This window comes from Myotis lucifugus, unplaced genomic scaffold (assembly GCF_000147115.1).
Source record: "Myotis lucifugus unplaced genomic scaffold, Myoluc2.0 scaffold_10505, whole genome shotgun sequence".
Classification (NCBI taxonomy): Eukaryota; Metazoa; Chordata; class Mammalia; order Chiroptera; family Vespertilionidae; genus Myotis; species Myotis lucifugus.
Genome location: NW_005881553.1, coordinates 1 through 5,722, shown reverse-complemented (window position 1 = coordinate 5,722; position 5,722 = coordinate 1). Strand labels below are relative to the sequence as shown.

The 5,722-nt window shown below is 43.3% G+C and overlaps 1 long non-coding RNA gene across 1 annotated transcript; it reads right to left on the bottom strand.

Moving 5' to 3' along the window:
- Positions 1 to 38: 38 nt before the first annotated feature.
- LOC111824894 lies at positions 39 to 2,418 on the bottom strand. The gene is made up of 3 exons (XR_002827956.1): positions 1,933 to 2,418; positions 1,709 to 1,799; positions 39 to 415 (listed from the first exon to the last, which is right to left on the bottom strand). It is a non-coding gene; the product is annotated as an uncharacterized LOC111824894 (long non-coding RNA).
- Between the last annotated feature and the right edge of the window lie 3,304 nt (positions 2,419 to 5,722).

The following is a 5,722-nucleotide window of genomic DNA, read 5'->3' as shown; positions in this document are numbered from 1 at the left end:
GACCCCAAAGACCAAGACTGTTGAGAACTGCTGTGCTATGAAATCTAGTAGCAGGTACTCCACAGGAGAGACTGCGCCTCTGGGAACAGATGGAGGAACACCATGTGCACAAAAGTTCTCTCTTCCTTTTAAAAGTCAACGCACACATGGAAACCAGCTATTCTGATCATCGCTGGGCTCAGATCTCCCTCCCAATGCACCAGAGGCAAACCCCGCAGCACGTTCAGTCCAGAGGGTGGGGTGTTAATTGCAAGCAACAGGCCCCTTGGAAGCAGGGGGTCCAGGTAGAGGGAACGGGCTCTGGGGGACGGTGGGAGAAGAACGGCTGGAGATGTCTCGAACCACAGACACACACCCACAAGGTACTCTTTTTTTCCGACCCTCACCAGAGGATATTTTTCCATTGATTCAAAGACTGGAAGAGAGAGGGAAAGATAGAGAGAAACATCAATGTGAGAGAAACATATCGATTGGTTGCCTCCTGCATGCACCTGACCAGGGCCCGGGCCGGGGAGGAGCCTGCAGTGGAGATATGTGCCCTTGGCCAGACTCGAACCCAGGACCCTTCGGTCTGCAGGCCGACACTCTATCCACTGAGCCAAACTGGCTAGGGCCACAGGGACTCTTTATAGGGCTCCCATTCCACTTAGATGCCACCATGGAATAGAACACCAGGAGGAGGAATCTGCCCTTCCTTTGCTAGGGTAGTTCCTATTTTCACTTAAAAAACAGCCATTTTTATCTTCTTCAGAGCACCTCCGTTTGGAGGAAATTTCAGTCGTCCTTTGATTTTTATCTAGCAGTTTTTGAGCAACCACTCCATACTTGAAATTCTGCTGGGGAAGATAAAAAGTGGGTAAGACAAGACCCATTCTCTCCAAAGATTTACCATTTAAGTGGAGACAAAGCAAAACCTTTCAAGAATTAGGAAATCTGTACTCTTGATGGTAAAAGAAAATTCACTTCATACCTTCACTGAGGCTCATCTGATTGGACGAATTGCCTTTTATGTACCAAGCACTGTGGGAGGGCAGTTTGATAGCCATTTTAAACCTGAACTCCACCGTACCCTGTGTTAGGTAGAACTCATGATCTCAGACGTGCAGCCCCGTGGCTTTCAAAACCCGATGTCCTTTTCATTATGCCATTCTCCTGCTGTGTGGTTCACTTATTGAATTTTGTTTCTTTGGGTCTATTTCAATTTCTAGTGAGTTCATGGTTCATGAGGAATAACTAATCTCATTCAGAAATGGCAATGCCACAGGTTGAGTCATAAGATATTCGTTCATGAGACTGGACTTGGGGAAACATTGATTCCCTGCAGCATCGCATGGTAGTGCTCTCTCGGCCAAGTTCAACAGGTCTCTGTATAAGTGTAAATATGGCCTGTGGCCAGGTCTGTGCAGGCTCCGTCACGTGTCCTTTCCCTGCTGTTAGGGCTGGCCAGCCACTAAAACGGCAGTATTTTGTGCAATTGGTTCAGGCTGTTGCTAGGATAAAAATTTATTGAAAATCATGTATATATTTTTAAATCCAGAATTTTAGGCTCTTTATAAGAAATTAGAAGCAAGTAGTATACATTATTTTTGTTGTTGTTGTTCTGCTTGTATTTGAAAGGCATTTCCCCCCACTCACTATAAGCAGCATAATATGACCTTCCTTTAATAGAGTAGTTTCTGTTTTCATTTTAAAAAAAAACACAACACACCCATTTTCACCTTCCTTAGAGCACCTCCATTGTCAGTAGTCCTTTGATTTTTATCAAAAAGTTTTTGAACAACCGCTGCATACTTGAAATTCTGCAAGGGATGATAAGAAAGGAGTAAGACAAGATCCATTCTCCCCAAAGATTTGTCATCCAAGTAGAGACAAAGCAAAACCTTTCAAGAAATGAGGGACTCTGTAATCTTGATGGTAAAAGAAAATTAATACCTTAACTTAGATTCATCCGATTCACCTGAATCAATAAATAAAAAATCCCCTGAGGACTGCCTTGGATCCTTGGTGATATCATCCAACTAGTGCATCTGTTTCTAAAGTTCAGGATGAAAAACCAAAGAATCTCAACATTGAGGCCGAATTCCATTTTGACTTGGAGACACGCTTTTGAGACTTTCATTCCGGGACACAGAATATCAAATCCAGGTTATGAGTGCACGTGTTACACAGTGGGTCCAGAGTCTGAAAGGGTTGGTGTTTGTTTCTATTGATTTTTACAGAGAGAGGGAGAGAGAGAGAAACATCAATGTATGGTCTCCCATATATGCCTTGACCTGGGGCCTAACCAGAAACCTAGGTATGTGCCCTGACCAGGAACCCAACCCGCAGTCTTTCCGTGTGCAGGACGGCACTTCAACCAACTCAGCCAGGGCGAGTGGGTTTGTGCTTTTGAACGCCCTACCTTCTACTTCTGTTAGGTACATGTTTTGAAAAACTTAAAAGTTCATCTTTGTTCATCAGCTGCTACCAGAGGTTCAGTAGGAATCGTCCCCACTGTTTACGTGGGAAACATAAGTGGATTTTTCTGTGAGAAAAAAGAATAGAAAGGAGACATTTTATTATTCTAGGGAACTCTTATGAGAGACAGACAAAATTTCATGGCCTAGGATCAGACCACCTGCATTACAGTCAGGCTGGTGTTCTACCCAATGCAAGGCATGTAACTGTTGGGCCGGGCGTCTGCCCTTGCCCAGCTCGCATGCCCATTTGTCCGCTGGGACAGTAAGGCCTGGGAGACACAGGTTGGGGGTGAGGATGGCGGTGCCTGCGTGAGCTACACACGTGTGAGCGAATGTCAACAGTCTTCAGATCAGGTGGACTTCTGTGCCCCTCAGGTTATTTTATCATTATAGGCAAATCTCACATGCAGGATATTATCGTAGGTAAGGAAAGAGTTTGCAGTGGAAACAGAATCACCCTGGCTGTGTAAGGTTGGAGACTCAGGATTTTATTAGTATTTGTTCCTTAAAATTACTCTGAGGGATAGAGTCTTCCTCTACACAGCCCATATTGGGTTCCAAATATAATCTGATTGGAAGATTAGAACTACAACATCAGCAATACTCCTTGAGGGTTCTTGTCAGTTTGACAGATTTGACAGGCAGACAATTTAAATTTATTAAAACATTTTATTGGGCCCAGTCGGTGTGGCTCAGTGGTTGAGCATCTACTCATGAGCCAAGGGGTCCCTAGCTAGATTCCAGTCGGGGCACATGCCTGGGTTTTGGGCTCCATCCCCAGTAGGGGTTGTGGAGGAGGCAGCTGATCAATGGTTCTCTCTCATCAATATTTCTATCTCTCTATCCCTCTCCCTGCCTCTCTCAAATCAATAAAAACATATTTTTTAAAAATTATATTGGGTGTTTTCAAAAGACAAGGGGTTTTTATACTGTAAGTGGACTGTTTTCACCAGCTTATTAAAATAAATGCATAAAGTCAGTTTTTGTTCAATTCATTAACATGAGAATCAATACTTAAAAATTTCAATCCAGTCACTGATTCCTGTATACCTGGATAGTTAACCTATTTCTCAATCTTTGCATATAATGTGGGATTTTTCCTTTTTAAAGCAAATGAGAAGGCCATACAAAATGGAAAAATTTGCCTGCATTACATGCTAATTTTCATGGCAGTATTTAATACAGTATTGGCAACTTCAGAAAGCTGATGCATTGTGCTAGAGGCCATTAGAAGCATCTGAGCAAATTCAGGGTTTCCTTAGACAAGAAGCTTAGATCTGTTTTTCTTCAAAGAAATTCTATTATTTTTATTGAAGGAATATTTTCAAAGTTAATAGATTTCCGGTTTTTTTCAAAGGCCACTTGAAATTAAACACAGTATGCTTTACCACTGAAATATTTACATAGACTGCCAGCCAGTATCGTATAAGAGATGCCAATTTCCTCTTTGCAATAGTTCCACCTCAACTGCTAATTCTACCTGGGAAAATGGTCTTAATCTGGAAACATTTTGCGCGCTGCCTCTGACCACTGTCCTGGATTCTGACTTCTGGCTATGTTATTTTTATAGCTCACCTTGCCCTTCAGACATAACCTGTGGCCCTGGCGGTTTGTCGGTGGCCTTGACCTCTTTCCTTGAGTGAGAGCGCCTTATCTCTGAAGGGCTAAGACCATCACTGCTTCGGGCCCAGACCAACTCCATGAAGCCCCTGAGCTGACAGCTTCCTACTGGAGAAGGTGTCCTAACCCTGTGAACTGAACTTAGGCAATCAGTTCACCTGTCAATCAAAGAGCTTGCCTACACTGGGAGGTGAATTAATTGGTAAATTAAATGCTAATAACCTGCCAATCTCCAGGGTTCTATAGCAAAAAGGTTTTACTACAGTCTATTTAAATATCACTTCTACAGAACTTGGAGAACAAAACTCACTCTAGAAAATTCTGCACATAAATGATAGAAGATAAGCTATTACATTTAAATAACATGAAAAAATTGTCTGTTTTTCCAACAAAATTGTGTATTTGTCTTAAAAACTTCATTCAGCTCTTCTGTGGCAGTCAGTGACTTTCATTTCTTGAAACTGATGTCATTTCCAAATGCTACTTCCTTTGACCTTTACTGTATTTTTTGAAATGATACCTTGGTAAGACCCATATTCCAGGCTGTTGTGAATTAGGGCTAATCGTGTACCTGTCTTCTTTACCAACTTGGGTTCCTGGCGTTTAGATGACCTACATGACCCAAACGAAGGCCTGCCTTTACTAGGGACCCCACACATGTTTAAGGAGTTGACCTGCCATTAGAAGATTAGTTTAAAAATAGCACTTTCCTGTTCTTGTGGAAGGATCTTTGCTTTGGAATTAACTGACTTGAAATGATCCACAGACGTAGAAGCATGGAACAGACTGAGGAATTTCAAAGGGAAGGCGGGGGTGGGTGGGGAGAAATTAACCAGGGAATTTATAAGCATATGTGCATAGCCCATGGACTCAGACAATACTGTGGTGAAGGATGGGAGGGGCGGGTGCAGGGTGGAAGGGGTCAATGGGGGCAGGGGGGAACAAAACCAAAGGGGACAGCTGTAATACTTTGAACAATAAAAATAATTTTTAAAAAATAATTAAGTCAGCATTAGCTGAGCATCTAATATGACCAGATATTCGCTACTATGGAACCAAAGTTCAAAATGCCAAGATTAAAACCTACTTCAGAATGCAATCTGATTATGATACCCCTTAACTTTGTGTCTGACGTAGCTTAGGTGCTGAAAATTGGAATGTGAAGTGATTAGAGTGAATGGTAAGTGTGTGCATAAAGAAGCTCAGTGAGAATGGGTCAGCGTGGTCTGCTGATGCTGTTGAAGTCAAGGGCCTTGTGGGGGTAGAAGCATCACAGAACAGCTGGTAAATAACCTCTGGGTTGCAAAGGATGAAGTGGCTTTTGGCCTGTGGCCCAGGAGGGGCGAAGGATGTTCCACACACGCGAAACAGCTCGAGCGAAGGCCAGCTGCTAGAGGCAGGTGGTTCAGGGCAGATGACATAGTGAGAATGCCCTGCGATGGGTCGGGGGATGAAGCCTCAGAGGTTGGGGCACAGGGGCAGAAGGGGCAGCAATGACTGATGCCACGCGGCCTGGATTTTATCTGGCAAAGTATAGAAAGCCCTGGAAGGCATTCAGGAAGTAACATGGGCAAAACAGATCTGGGCTGTCAAGCACCTATTTTGTTAGTCAGTAGAGAACAGAATAACTACCTCTCCTCCCA